Below are 15,936 nucleotides of genomic sequence, written 5' to 3' on the forward strand. Positions count from 1 at the left end.
GGGCTTTAGGATGTAATTCCCATTCATTCTGACATGGGCAGTCTCTTCATATTTAGGGAAGCCATGCTGTCCTTTTGACACTGACAATATAGAAAATGGTTCAGAAGGGTATTTAATATCAAAAATAAAATATTGTGATATAGAAAATATTGTCAAAAATATCTTGAATTAACAGAATTTATAAGGTAAGTATATTTTTGTTAGGTTTACATCCAGTTTTTCTTTTCTTTCATATACCTGCATAGAATATAATTTTTAGACTAATTCATATATATTACATATTGTATTATTATATAGTGTTATTACTATATTATTTGTCTTTATGTAGAGTTTGTAATTTGTTATGTGAAAATTACCTTATTTGAATATATAATTTGTAATCTTAAATTTAGTAATGAGTTGTAGAGCATGCAAGATATTAGGGAGGGGAAATATTTAAAATATAAATCATTGTTTTTCAATAGTTGTTAATTATTTGCTCAGTTTATTTATTCATACAGTTTTGAACAAGAGTTCAATATTTAATATTATATTTGTTTTAATTAGTAATTAAATTATTATTAATAAACTATCATGTAAACATTTTTCATCAATCTTTAATTGTTTGTTGGTGTTATACTTTGGTAGTAGGAATGGAATTGTATTTACTTAAAAATATTTTCAAACTTTATATGTTTTAGAAAATTTGTAATAAGAAAGAATTTATTTTTCATTTTGATGTTATTTATCGATTATGAATATATTTTGTTATTTAAAGATGTCTAAATTTTTTTATTTTGTTTTATATTTAAGTTCTTTAAAACACGTTAGGGGGTTAGAATCGTAAATCTAACCCCTCTAAGGCAGTATATACCCTAGTGTATCTCAAATTGGAGTAGGAATAGTAAATCTAACCATTCCGAAGCCCAACATTTTCCCTGCTTTTTACTTATGTTGTAATGGGAATATTAAATTTACCCCATCAAATCTAACACATGCCCTACTGTTGTTTGATCATGATTGATGTGTGATTAGTAAATATAACCTCTCCAGTGTCCAACACCTTACTTAACTATTTTTCAGATTGGAGCGAGAATATTAAATATAACCCCTCCAAAGTCCAACACGTTCCCTACTGATCCAAAGATTGGCGTGTCAATAGAACATATAACCCCTCCAAATTCCAAAGTCTAAAATATTGCATACTGTTGTTTGGATTAGCATGGGAATGGTAAATGTATATATAAACACACACACACACATATGATCACTGGTCCATAAAATGAAGATGCCAGTGCTTTAAGGCAATTAAAGTTGTTTATTAAATCACACAAACGTGATGCATTTCGGCACAATTGCCTTTCGGAAACTTATGCTCCCCACCAACTAGCAAAACAAATAGCAGTAGCTTAACATTCAAGAAATGTGCAAGAAAGTTTAAAAAATAAATATTTGTTTTTCTCCATGTCACATTCAAAATGTTAATGTTTTAAAAATGACCCTGTAGGAAATATGATTTCCTATCAACATATTAATCAACTATTTGAAAATAATATGCAAAGGTAATGCTTCAACATGCTAATGAAAGCCCAAGTGGGCTAAAGGGCCAAATAATAGTGCAAAACAGTCAATGTATAAAGATAATAATTAACATACCACTGCCCAAGTGGGCAATGAGCAGACCAAGTAATGCAGCAAGTCAGAAACCATATTTTAAAACAAATAAAATACAAAAAAGAAAAAGGTATAAATGCCACACTTCCCAATATACAATTGTACTACAATCTAAGGAATTTCTTTGAAAATATCAATTTAAAGATTCAAAAATGTAAAGGAAAATGGATAACTCTTCATCCATTTTATGACCCATCAGAAATATTGCATCTAGTTCTAGCATGCCAATTGCCTAAGACGTCTCACTGTATACCCTCCTTGTGTTTTCTGTTGAATCTTGTCAATACAAATAAATTGAAACAAATCAGGATTCCCATCGTGTTTCTTGTCAAAATGTCTCACAATAGGATATGCAATGTCACAGTTCTTAATAGCTTGCATATGTTCCAAAGTTCTTTTGCAAACAGGAAAGTTGGTACTACCCACATAAATTCGTTTGCAGGGACATTTAAGTATTTACATGCAATAATCACTGGCAGATTTATACTTTACTGTAGGTAATCTTAAACATCTATAATTCATGCTAAACCAGGAAGCCTTGCAATTACTGCCCTTGAAAAAACCTTTACTAGGGTGTAACCACCCTTTTCTCGCACTAGACTGTAGATAGCTGGATGTCAAAATATCCCTTAATTATGTTGCCTTATGATTAGTGATGCTAGGTTTGCTTGGCAAATCAGGGCCCAAAATCGGATCGGTTTTGACAAGATTCCAATGCTTTCTCAATATATTATTGCCATCCTTGCTTGTCTTGCTGTAAGTGCAAATAATGCAAACAAAATTTTTATCAATGATCCATGTAACTGTTATGAGAAAGCAAACACTTATCTCCAGTTATTGTAGATATCTTGCTTTCAACTTAGTGTAATACCCTCTTAGGCAAGCCCCTCTGTCTGAAACATTTTTTTCCCAAAATGATAATATCTTTCAGTATTGCAATTCGGTTTTGACCTATGAAATTCTCCATAGAAAATGCTCAAAATTAGATTTTCCAGATGGTGACTGGACCCATTGAGGATACTGTTACCTGCTGTGTCTATGCAAAATAAATTCGTAATGATCCTGCCTCGCCTTAATATCCCAAAAATAAACCTGAGTATTGCAAATATAGGATGCAAAGGATGGATTAAGATTATTTACTTGCCATTCATTAATAAAGTTGTTTGCCTCAGTCCTGCTCCCATCCCAAAGAACAAACAAATCATCTATATATCGAATCAATAATTAAATCTTATGAATTCGATTACCCATAATTTACCTAAAAATAATACCTGCTCTTCCTACCAGCCCATATAGATGTTAGTGTAGCTGGGGGAGAAGCACATTATCATTGCTGTTCTAGAGAGCTACCTATTCAACTGTCCTTCAAATAGGAACAGATTATTTGTGAGACAAAAGTCAGTCATTTTCAATTCCATTTCTTTAACCCCTTCGTTGCTAGGCCTACCCCTCCCCACCCCCCCTTGCTAAGCCTGTTTTGGGCTATTTGGGGTAGTTTGTGCTTAGGCCCCTGTAAACGTTTGACCACATAAGGTATCCACACCAAATTTGCATCCTTTTTTTTCCAACTTCATGGGGATTCTAAAGGTACCCAGGATTTGTGGATTCCCCTGGAGGGGACCCAGAAATTAGCCAAAATATAGCTAATTGTTCTGTTTTTTGCGGAAAAATGGGAAAAAGGGCTCCAGATGAAAGATCCTGTTTTTTCCCCCTGCAAATGGTATCAAAAAAGGGGTTGTGGTGCTGAAATCACCATCTTCCCTGCTTGCAGGGACAAGCAGACGTTTGTCAGAAACCAAAAATCTTTAAACAGTTTTTGCATTTTTCTGGGACATAGCCTATTTTTGCTATATATTGTGCTTTTAACCTCTTTCCAGCTAATGGTAGAAATGGGTATGTAAGCAATAATGGATCCTGGCAAGCTATACATTTTTAAAAGTAGACCAAATTCTAAATTCAGCAAGGGGTCATTTGTGTAGACCCTTCAAGGTTTCTTTGAAGAAACTAACCGAAGAATATAGGAAAAATTGAGAATTAGTTGAAAAAAATAGCCATTTGTGTCAACGTTTTCACCTGTAAACTTCTTCTAATTATGACAGCTGTTTGAAAGCAATATACCGTTACATCAGCTGGACCTTTCTGGTTGTGGGGATATAATGGACTTGTAGGTTGTCCAAGAACCCGACGAACCCAGAGCCATTAACTGAGCCGCGTCTTGCAATGTTTTTTTTTTTTTGATAAGCAAATTTTTTATTTCTTTATAGAAAGCCAAATCAAGGATGACATACAACAGTTCGTTGAACTTGGCATCAATAAAACCAATCATGGAAGCATTGACAAGCAATTGAAAGACCCACCCCTCCTCCCCAGCCCCCCGCCCCCGCCCCCCGCACTCCCCACCCCTTAAAACAGGCCCCCAAGCCATTTCCCCCATACTTTACGGAATTTTTTGGGGCAGCCCCAGGCCGCGTACAACGACCGCTCCTGAGTGGCACACCAGTCCACACCTCTTCTCCAGGTAGCACCCCTGGGCGGGTCCGGCTGTTTCCACACGGCCGCGATATCCCTTTTGGCCACCATTAGGGCAGTAGTTAGAAAGTACTTGTCATTACAGGACCCGTCTAGCCCATCCGTGATGCCCAGCAGACCCATTCTAGGGTCATGGGGGACCTCCCATCCCAGGACTTCAGTTAACTCAGTTTCAATCGTGGTCCAATAACTCTCCAGGCGGGAACAAGACCATACCATGTGGAAGAAGTCTGCCGGATCTACCCCACAGCGAGCACATGAGGCGTCCAGGCAGAGGCCTGCACGATATAAGCGGTCCGGAGTCAGGTAAGCGGCGTGGAGGTAGTAAAGTTGGATGAGCCGCAGCCTAGCGGAAGTGGTAAGCGATTTGGGTGCCATAAGGGCGTCCCTCCAGTCAGCATCATCCAGGGGACCCACCCAGGTCTCCCATCGCTGTTTTAGTCTGCTCCAATCTACCGGGGTATTGTTGATCAGGGATTTATAGATGCGGGATATTCCCCCCTTCCCCAGACACCCCAACATCACCTGAGCCTCGGGCGGGCTATGGGTAGGCAATCTGGAGTCCAGAGGGACATGGGCCTGGACCGCATGACGCAGCTGAAGATACTTATAAAATTGCGAAGACTGTAAAGAGAAGCGGGTCTGAAGCTCCTGGAAGGAACACATGTGGCTCCCCCACCATACATCACCCAAGCTGGAGATCCCTAGAAGAGCCCACTGTCAAAATCCTTCGAGTCCCGCCACCTCCCGCAGCCAAGTCCCGTGCCAAAGTGGTGTGAGCAATGTCTTCGTTCCCAACCAGCGGGTATGCCGCAAGGCGGCGCACCACGTCAGAAAGGGGGCCCGCACAACATCTGGGAGCTACCGGGAAACCGTCGCCCCATAGAGCATGTTCTGGATAGAGGAGAACCCGGTAAGTTGCACCTCGAGTCTATAGGCCGGATCGTCCCACCCGGTCGAGAACCAGTCATGAATCACCAGCAGCTGGGTGGCCAAATAATACAGATAAAGATTAGTCATGCTCAGGCCTCCGTCGTACGAGGGGACCCGGCAGCGATCTAAGGCCAACCGGGGCCTGCCGCCGCCCCAATGAAATTTAGTCGCCATCTTATCCAGTTCCCGGAACCACGGGCGTGGGAAGGGGCACGGAGTATTTTGTAACATGTATAGGAACTTGGGGAGGATCATCATCTTATAGAGGGCGATCCTCCCCAACGGGTTCAACGGGAGCGACTGCCATCTAATCATATCTGATCTGGTCTTGTTGACCACAGGGGCCACGTTGAGGGCCCAACAGAGTTCCGGAAGGAGGGTGACCCAGATCCCCAGGTATTTAAATGAGAGCCTCCGGAGGGGAATGTCAGATTGCCAGTCGAAACACTCCCTCGACGGGTGCAGCAGGACCAGCACGGATTTCTTAGGAGTCAGATGAAGACCTGACGCTTGGCCAAACTGGCAGAGAATCCGGCGGACCCGGGGCCCCGAGATCGCTGGATCAGAAAGATAGAGAAGGACGTTGTCCGCGTATAGGGCAATTTTGTCAGGGATCATACCTGGCCAATCCCACCCGCGGAGAGTGGGATCCGACCGGATCAGTACAGCCAGTGGCTCCATGGCCAGAGCGAACAGGAGGGGCGAGAGCGGACAGCCCTGTCGCGTCCCCCGACCTATGACAAACGGGCGGGATAGAGCCCCATTGACCAACACACGGGCACGTGGGCTCGCATACAGGACACCGACTATAGCGCGGAACCGGGGACCGAAGCCCATTCGCTCCAAGATATCACCCAAGTAGGCCCACCCCACTGAATCGAAGGCTTTTTCAAAGTCGACCAGCAGAAGGGCCAGATTGGGGGAAAGGCGCCCTCGGTGTGCCAGGGCGAGGTGCAAGCGCCGCAGGCAGTGTCTGGTCCCCCGGTCCGGCATAAATCCACATTGGTCTGGGTGGACCAGGGAGGTAAGAGATGGGCGTAACCGCTGCGCGAGAACCATGGCATAGATCTTGGGCTCGGTATTAATACGGGATATCGGCCGGTAGTCGGAGCAGGACTGTGATGGGGGCTGCGTCTTGGGAAGGACAACTATGGTAGCTGTGTCTGTTTCAGGCAGGAACGAGCCCCTCTCCACCACTTCTGCAAACAGGCCCTGAAGCCTCGGGCCAGGGTCTCACGATAGTGAGCATAGTATTCCTGTGGGAACCCATCTGGTCCCGGGGACTTCCCGGGCGCCAGGCGGCTAATCGCCTCCTCAATTTCCTGCAGCGTAATGGGCAAGTCGAGGGTCTCACAAACCTCCTGTCCCAGCCGCCCGAGCACCGCCCCATTCGCCCCCAGCAACTCCGCAAGGGAGATCTCGGAAGCCCGGGTTCGGTATAACTGGAAATAATAATCAGCAAAAGTTTGGGCCATTGCCACCGAGACCGTATGGGTCCCGCCTGCGGAATCTTTGATGGCAGGAATGATCCTGCCCGCTCAGGGGTAAGTGGCCAGCCGGTGGAGGAGTGTACCATTCTTATCTCCCCATCCGTAGACCCGGGCCACCGAGGAGCGCCACAGAGTCTTCGCCGCCTCCAGAGAGTGTAGGCGGATCTCTTCCCGTAGAAAGGCCAGGAGGCGCGCCCACGTGGCGTCTCCCAATGCCCCCTGGTTTCACTCTAGCTCCAAAGCTTGAGCTTCACAAGCCGCGAGTTGCTGGGTTTGTGTACGTCTCTGCTGTTGCACATGCCCCTTTGCAGCCCCCCTAATAGTCGCCTTGCCGGCCTCCCAAAGGATGGCAGAGGAGGAGACGGAGCCCGCATTGTGAGAATAATAATCAGCTATCTCGCCACCGACCACTTTCCGAAAAGCTTTGTCGTGAAGGAACCAAGCGTTCAGACGCCACATCGGGCGGGCAGAAAGGGGAGGTGGGCCAAGAGCAAGGAGCACCGGCGAGTGGTCCGAGAGGCCTCTCGGGAGGATGCGTGCATCCTGCACCCCCGCGCATTCGGTATAAGGAACGAAGATGAGATCGATCCGGGCGTGGAAGTGGTGTGCCGCCGACGTGTGGGTGTACTGGTGAGCCCGTGGGTGCCAAATCCTCCAGACATCACACAGGCCTTGAGATTCAGCCCAGTTCGACAGCTGCTTCACGCGAGCGGCTCGGGCAAGGGAGATCGGTCCCGTCGAGTCCAGATGGGGCGCGTAAACAGCATTAAAGTCTCCTCATAGAACGAGTGAGCCCACCGGAAGCGTCGTGAGGAGGCCCGTGGTGTAAGAGAGGGCCGACGGTAAGACGGATGGTGCCGCATAAAGGGACAGCAAGGTGAGGGGTCGCCCCTCAAGAGTACCACAAACCGCCACCACCATGCCCTGGGGGTCCAAGTGCACCTGGGCCAAGACGAAGGGAAAGGACCTGCAGAGCAAGATAGCCACCCCCCGGGATCCCCTCGCAAATCCAGAGTGCCACACCCTATCATAGCCGTAACGGGTGAGAAAGGGACATTTATTGCCAAGAAGATGGGTCTCCTGGAGGAGGAGCTCCTCAATCTCCGCACGTTGTGCATATTTAAGGACTGCCATGCGTTTAAAGCGATCTAAAAGACCATTAACATTCCAGGACAATACGCGCATGGCGGCCTTAGGAACGGGCGGGTCAGCCATGGTCGTGGACAGAAGAAGGGGTCAATGGAGGCGCGGCTGCGCGAGCTCCCAGAGAGGAGGGACAGCGGGACATCGAGCAGGAGAGCAGGCCAAAGGTTACATGATGCCTTGGAACAACAACAAAAAGGGAGTCACCCCCCACCAACAAAACCCTCCCTAGGAGGAAGAAACAGCCCCAAACCAACCCCAATCCCCCACCCCCCACCCTATACTTCGAAAACAGAAGCATCTGTCGCCCTAACGAAATGGAACAACCACCAAGCTAAAACGCTCGGGCTTGAGCACTAGTGGACCCCTGATTCAGCAGAAAACAAGCCTGATTCACCTGCCCTGGTCAAGAGCAACAAACACAGTGAAGCACTCCAGCCCAGTCCCGAGTACCAGCAACCTGGCGGGGAGACCTGCCCCCCTCCCCCCGACTAAACACAGACAGCAGAAGAATGTCAAATGGTAGGGCTGCGAGAAAGGTCTGAGGTGTCCATAGGCATGGCAAGCCGGGCCGCGGAATCCGCCAGCCGGGGTAACACGGCCCACCGCCCGACAGCCGCGGGACTGGCGGGTGCAGCAGAGGAGGCAGAAGAGGCCCTCGACCCCCGGCGTGGCCGCCCCCTGGAGCGTGTGAAGACAGCCTCTCCCACTGTGCGCTCCCAGGGCAGCGTGCGGTGCCGCCGGCGGGGCCTCGAAGACCGGGGCATCCCCCGCCCCCCCGCCCACCCACAGGTGATCCGTGTCCAGAGCGGTGCAGGGAGTGCTCTTCCGTTAACCAGGACCAGGCCGCTCGTGGCGTGTCAAAAAATAGTGTCTTGTGCTGGAAGATGACCCGAAGGCGGGCTGGGAACTGAAGCTGGTATTGAAGGCCCAGGGAGCGCATCTAATGTTTCACCTCAGTATAGGATCGTCGCAGTTCCTGGACTTCTCGAGTGTAGTCCGGGAAGACCATGATCGTGTGATTTTGGTATTTGAGGGTGTCCTCGCGAAGAATGCATCCCTGTCCCGGAAATTAAGGATCTTGAGGATGAAGGGCCGGGGGGGCGCTCCGGGGGGCCTGGGGGCCAGGGAGCGATGGGCCCTCTCCACCACGAACGAGGCAGACAGGCTGTCCACCGGCATCCAGGATTTGAACCAGTGCTCCATAAAGTCATCCGCAGGGCCCGATTCGACCCCCTCCGGGAATCCCACCAGGCGCAGGTTACTGCGCCGGGCGCGGTTTTCTGCATCTTCGACCCGGCGGTGTAGTTCCTTGAAGTGGGTGGTCAGTTCTTGGACTTGGACCTGCAGGTGACGGATATCATCCTCAGCGGTGGATATTCTGGATTCGGCTTCTGAGATGCGGGCGGTAGCGTTCCGCGAGTCCTGCCGGAGAAGAGCGACATCTACCTTGACCTCTCCCACCATGCCCTCCAGGGAGGCGCGAGACGAATTTATGGCCTGCAGGATGGCAGCAAGGTCTGTAGCGGGGGCCGGGGCCGGCTCGCTGGTAGGTCCTGACCCCCTCTCGGAGGTTGTGAATTGGTCCATCCTGGTTTGGGTAGCCACGGGCGTTTGTTTGGCTGTCTTGTCTTTACCCATGGTGAGGACACCCCGGGCGCGGAGGTCGGCGAGGCCGGACAACGGGCGGGGGACGCACCTCTAGGACGTCCACGGATGCCGACGAGGTGAAGTGGAGGCAGAAGGAGGCATGGTCAGGGCACCCCGCGTAGGGAGAAGGCCAGCCACCGCCAGACCCACAGTTCGATCCCCGCCGATCCTCCCAGCAGGACAGCCGGTCACCTCCCGGAGCTCATCGCCACAGCAGCGCCCGCAGCCTTCCACAGGCAAGGCGAGGCTCCGCAACTCAGTTCAGGGCCCGGGCCGATACAACGCCCACCGACTCCCTCGCAGGCGACAGGCCTCCAAGGCCCCGACGAATGCGCGTCCGTGCGCAAATGACCCCTCTCAGGGAGCCTCTCACCAGCATGGTCATCGTCCAACTCCAAAGGGGGCGTCGACACAATTCGGACCTCTCCCCCAGGGGTCCCGAGCACTGCGCCCCCAGCAAGGCCAACCTCGGAGCAGTGGGAGGGAGGGGGGGGCCGGAGGCCACACACCCCCTTATCGCCGGTCCGCGGCCCGAACCCAGAAGGGGACCCCACGTCGCCCGGATCACCCCAGGTAGCCTCAGCAAGACTGGTCCAGCGCCAGCACCGCAGACAGGAGGAGGAGGGCCACCGACCACCGACACCCGACCCGATGCGGGGGTCTCCCCACCGCACCCGGCCCCCACAGCAGCTCCGGCAGGCTCCGGCGATGTCTACCGCGCAGCCGCACTCACCACCTGCTCCACCGCACCATCCTGCCTCCAGGGATCAGCCTCATGTCTCCTGGGCCCCCACGGGCTGCCACCAGACCGGAGCCCTGCTTCTCCGTCCGTGTCTGGGCCCGCGGCGGCCGTGCGTCCGTCTTCTCCCTTCCGCCGGCAGGATCGAGCCTACACCCCTCGTGGGCGCCGCGGGCTCAGGTTGTAGCCTGCCCGCGCCGCAGCTCCAAGACCTCTGCCGTCCACCACCGGTCTGGTTCCGAGGCTTCTAGACAGGCCCCGCGGGGACAACGGCACTCCAGGTCCGGGCCCGGGACAGCGGGACAGCTCCGCACGTCGCAGCGCCCGGAGCGGGCCGGCCAGGGCAGTCCAAGGCAGAGCCAGAAGGACTCGTGGGGTCCGGTGCCGGGAGCCTCACTGAAAGGCGGCCATGCCGGTCAGGAGCCACCTAGCGCTCCCTTGCAATGGTTTTTTATTATGTACCGGGTATATAGCAATTAATTTGGGAAAATATATACATGGACAAATCGGTTTCAAAGACACCTATGTATTTCTGAAATTGAACAAAATATAGACTTTGGAAACAGTAGATATTTGCACATTTCCGAAATTGTGAGTACCCATACTAGCATGAGAATTATAGGTTATTTTTCAAAATGACTTTTTTTACACATTGTCTTTCATTTGGAAGGCAGAAATGCATCAATGCATCAAAAGTCAATAGGTAGTAACAATTGCTCTACAATTCTGTGTTACCCTAAGTCTCCCGATAAAAATGGTGCCTCACTTGTGTGAGTAGGCCTAGGGCCCGTGACAGGAAAAGGCTCAAAACGAACTTTATTTTTTACAGTGAAAACTGACCCTTTTTTTGTAGAGTGCCTAGCTGGATATTTTGAACCCTCACTCTGCCGGCATCTACGGAAACCTAGCAAACCTATACATTTTTGAAAACTAGACACCCAGGGCAATCCAGGATGGGGTAATTTGACTGGCTCTCATCAGGCTCTTTTACTCAGAATCCCGTGCAAACCTAAAAATTTGTAAAAAAAAACCCCACATTTTCCTCACATATCTGTGGTGGAAAGTTCTGGAATCTGCGTGGATCCACAACATTCCCCCCACCCTGCATTCCCCAAAGCCTTCCAAGAAAAATGGTACCTCACTTGTGTGGGTAGGCCTGGTGCCCACTACAGGAAACGTCCCAAAAGCAATATGGACACACCACATTTTTACAGTGAAAACGGATCCTTTTTTGCAAAGTGCTTAGCTCTATATTTTGAACCCTAACTCTGCCAGCCCCTATGGAAACCTAGCAAACCTATACATTTTTAAAATTAGACAACCAGGGGAATCCAGGATGGGGTACCTTGACTGGCTCTCACCAAACCTAAACATTTGTCAAAAAAACTCATTTTCCTCACATTGTTGTGCTGGAAAGCTCTGGAATCTGTGTGGATCCACAGAATTCCACCCACCCCGCATTCCTTAAACTTTTCTGAGAAAAATGGTGCCTCACTTGTGTGGGTAGGCCTAGTGCCCGTGACAGGAAACGGCCCAAAACACAAAGGGGACACACCACATTTTCATTGTGAAAACAGACCCTTTTTTCGCAAAGTGCCTAGCTCTAGATTTTGAACCCTAACTCTGCCAGCACCTAAGGAAACCTAGCAAATCTATAAATTTTGGAAAACTAGACACTCAGGGACATCCAAGATGGGTCGACTTGACTAGCTCTCACCAGGTTCTGTTACCCAGAATCCCTTGCAAACCTAAAAATAAAATGTATAAACAGATTTTCCTCACATTTCTGTGGTGGAAAGTTCTGTAATCTGTGTGGCTCCACAAAATTCCACCCACCGCGCATTCCCCAAAGGCTTCTAAGAAAAATGGTACCTCACTTGAGTGGGTAGGCCTATGGCCCGCAACAGGAAATGGCCCAAAACGCAACATGGACGCACTTTATTTTTACAGTGAAAACTGACCCTTTTTTTGTAGAATACCTAGCTGTAGATTTTGAAACCTAGCTCTGCCGGCATCTAGGGAAACCTAGCAAACCTAAACATTTTTAAAAAATAGACACCCAGGGGAACCCAGGATGGGGTGACTTGATTGACTCTCACCAGGTTCTGTTACCCAGAATCCCTTGCAAACCTATACATTTGTAAAAAAAAAAACACATTTCCCTCACATTGTTGTGGTGGAAAGTTCTGGAATCTGCGTGAATCCACAGAATTCCACCCACCCCGAATTCCCCAAAGTCTTCAGAGAAAAATGGTACCTCACTTGTGTGGGTAGGCCTAGTTCCCGCAACAGGAAACGACCCGAAACACAACATGGACAAACCACATTTTCATAGTGAAAACAGACCCTTTTTTTGCAAAGTGCCTAGCTCTAGATTTTGAACCCTAACTCTGTCAGCACCTAAGGAAACCTAGAAAATCTATACATTTTTGAAAACTAGACACACAGGGGGATCCAGGATGGGGTGACTTGACTGGCTCTCACTTCGTTCTGTTACCCAAAATCCCTTGCAAACCTAAAAATGTGTTTTAAAAAACACATTTTCCTCACGTTTCTGTCGTGGAAAGTTATGGAATCTGCGTGGATCCAAATAATTCCTTCCACCCGCAATCCCCAAAGTCTTCTGAGAAAAATGGTACCTCACTTGTGTGGGTAGGCCTAGTGCCCGCGACAGGAAACACCCCAAAACACAACATGGATACACTACATTTTCATAGTGAAAATGAACCCGTTTTTTGCAAAGTGCCTAGCTCTAGCTTTTGAACCCTAACTCTGCCAGCATCTAAGGAAACATAGAAAACCTATATATTTTGGAAAACAAGACACCAAGGGGAATCCTGTATGGGGTGACTTGACTGGCTCGCACCAGGTTCTGTGACCCAGAATCCCTTGCAAACCTAAAAATTTGGTAAAAAAAACACCTTTTCCTCACATTTCTGTGGTAGAAAGTTCTAGAATCTGCGCAGATCCACAAAACTCCACTCAACCCGCGTCTCCCAAAGTCTTCCGAGAACAATGGTACCTCACTTGTGTGGGTAGGCCTATTGCCCGTGACAGGAAACGCCCCAAAACGCAACGTGGACACAACAAATTTTCACGGTGAAAACGGACCCTTTTATTGCAAAGTGCCTAGCTGTAGATTTTGAACCCTAGATCTGCCGACACCTAGGGAAACCTAGCAAACCTATGCATTTTTTGAAAACTAGACACCCAGGGGAATCCAGGATGGGGTGACTTGTCTGGCTCTCACCAGGTTCTGTTACCCAGAATCCCTTGCAAACCTCAAAATATGTCCCAAAAAACACATTTTCCTCACATTTCTGTGGTGGAAAGTTCTGGAATCTGGGTGGATCTACAAAATTCCACTCAGCCCACAGTACCCGCGAGACGCAAGGGCCGAAAACCTATCGAGGTGACTTCAAAATTACCTATCACAAAACAACCTGGTTTTGCAAGGGGGGTTTCTGAATATTACTGAAAACTAGACACCTGGGTGAGTCCAGCAAGGTATGGCTTGCATGGGTCTCCCAACATTTCCCTACCCAGAATCCCCTGCAAACCTCAAATCTAGTAGAAGGAAATGTGTGGATCCACGCAGATTCCAGAACTTTCCACCACAGAAATGTGAGGAAAATGTGTTTTTTTTAAAACATATTTTGAGGTTTGCAAGGGATTCTGGGTAACAGAAACTGGTGAGAGCTAGGCAAGTCACCCATCCTGGATTCCCCCGGGTGTCTAGTTTTCAAAAATGTATAGGTTTGCATGGTTTCCCTAGGTGCTGGCAGAGCTAGGGTTCAAAATCTACAGCTAGGCTAGGCACTTTGTAAAATAGTGTCAGTTTTCACTGTAAAATGTGGTGTGTCCAGGTTGCGTTTTGAGCCGTTTCCTGTTGTGGGCACTAGGCCTACCCACACAGGTGAGGTGCCATTGTTCTCGGAAGGCATTGGGGAATGCGGGGTGGGTAGAATTTTGTGGATCCATTCAGATTACAGAACTTTCCACCACAGAAATGTGAGGAAAATGTGGTTTTTTTTACAAATCTTGAGGTTTGCAAGGGATTCTGGGTAACAGAACCTGGCGAGAGCCAGTCAATTCATCCCATCCTGGATTCCCCTGGGTGTCTAGGGTTCAAATATTTATAGGTTTGCTAGGTTTCCCTAGGTGCCAGCAGAGTTAGGGTTCAAAATCTACAGCTATGCACTTTGCAAAAAAAGGGTCAGTTTTCACTGTGAAAATGTGGTGTGTCCACATTACGTTTTGGGCCATTTCCTGTCGCATGCAATAGGCCTACCCACACAAGTCAGGTACCATTTTTCTCGGATGACTTTGGGGGACCACAGGGTGGGTGGAATTTTGAGGATCCACCCAGATTCCAGAACTTTCCATCACAACAATTTGAGGAAAATGTGTTTTTTTTTACAAAGTTTGAGGTTTGCAAGGGATTCTGGGTAACAGAACCAAGTGAGAGCCGCACAAGTCACCACATCCTGGATTTCCCTGGTTGTCTAGTTTAAGAAAAATGTATAGGTTTGCTAGGTTTCTTTGGGTGCTAGCTGTGCTAGGACCCAAAATCCCGAGGTAGGCACATTCCGTAAAAAATGTCTGTGCCTAGTGGGCTTTCTGCCTCCCTGGGGAGGGGCAATTCAGGGGCTATTGCCCCGATATGTCCCTAAAAGGGGTAGAAAGACTGGTTATTTTGTTTTGGTGGGTGGGGATATTGGTATGCCCATTCTGGGCAGCCCCCACCCTACATATAAAAAAAGCCAGCATAATCGCTGGCACCTCGTGGTCTCTCTGCCCTATCCGCCTCCTGGGGGGGACATAAAGGCAGTGTCATTTTTTTTGAGGGGTGGGGGCATTGGCATTCCCATTCTGGGCAACCCCCAACCCTGAATTTTGAAAAACATTTACCCCTGGTGCCTAGTGTGCTTTCTGCCCTCCTGACGGGGCAGATAAGGGGCTATTGCCCCCATCTGCCTCCCGGGGGGCAGAAAGACTGTGGTAATTTTTTGAGGGTGGGGGCATTGGCATGCCCATTCTGGGCAGCCCCCACCCCTATGTATAACAACAACAAATCCCTGTGGCCTAGTGAGCTTTCTGCCCCCCTGGGGGGCAGGTCAGGGGCAACTGTCCCTATCTGCCTCCTGAGGGGGGGTAGAAAGACTGTGGAATTTTTTGTGGGTTGTGGGGGCATTGGCATGTCTCTTCTGGGCAACAACGCCCAAAATGTGTTGCCTAGTGGGTTTTCTGCCCCCCTGGGGGGCAGATCAGGAGCTTTTGCCCCATCTGCCTCCCAGGAGGGGCAGAAAGACTGTAGTATTTTTTCTTTTGGGTGGGGGTATTTGTAGGCCCATTGTGGGCAGCCCCCACCCATACATATATAAAAATAATCCCTGGGGCCAGGGGCTATTGCCCCCATATGCCTCCTGGGGGGCAGAAAGTCCTATTCCTTCTTTCCGGGGGTAGGGTGGTTGCTTTGGAAAGCCCTTCTGGGCAGCACCCGCCCCTGGCGTATAAAAAAAATCCCAGGCGTCTAGGGTGCTTTCTGCCCCTCAGGGGGGCAGAAAGGCTGTAGGATTATTTGTTTTTGGGTGGGGGTATTTGACTGCGCATTCTGGGCAGCCCGCACCCCTATGTATATATAAAAACAAATCCCTGTGGCCTAGTGGGCTTTCTACCCCCTGGGGGACAGATCAGGGGCTATTTGGGGGGGTAGGGTGGGGGCTTTGGCATGCCTATTCTGGCCAGCCCCCACCCCTGGTGCATATAAAAACATCCCTGGCATCTAGGGTCAAAACA

The sequence above is a fragment of the Triturus cristatus genome, chromosome 3_2 (assembly GCF_964204655.1).
Source record: "Triturus cristatus chromosome 3_2, aTriCri1.1, whole genome shotgun sequence".
Classification (NCBI taxonomy): domain Eukaryota; kingdom Metazoa; phylum Chordata; class Amphibia; order Caudata; family Salamandridae; genus Triturus; species Triturus cristatus.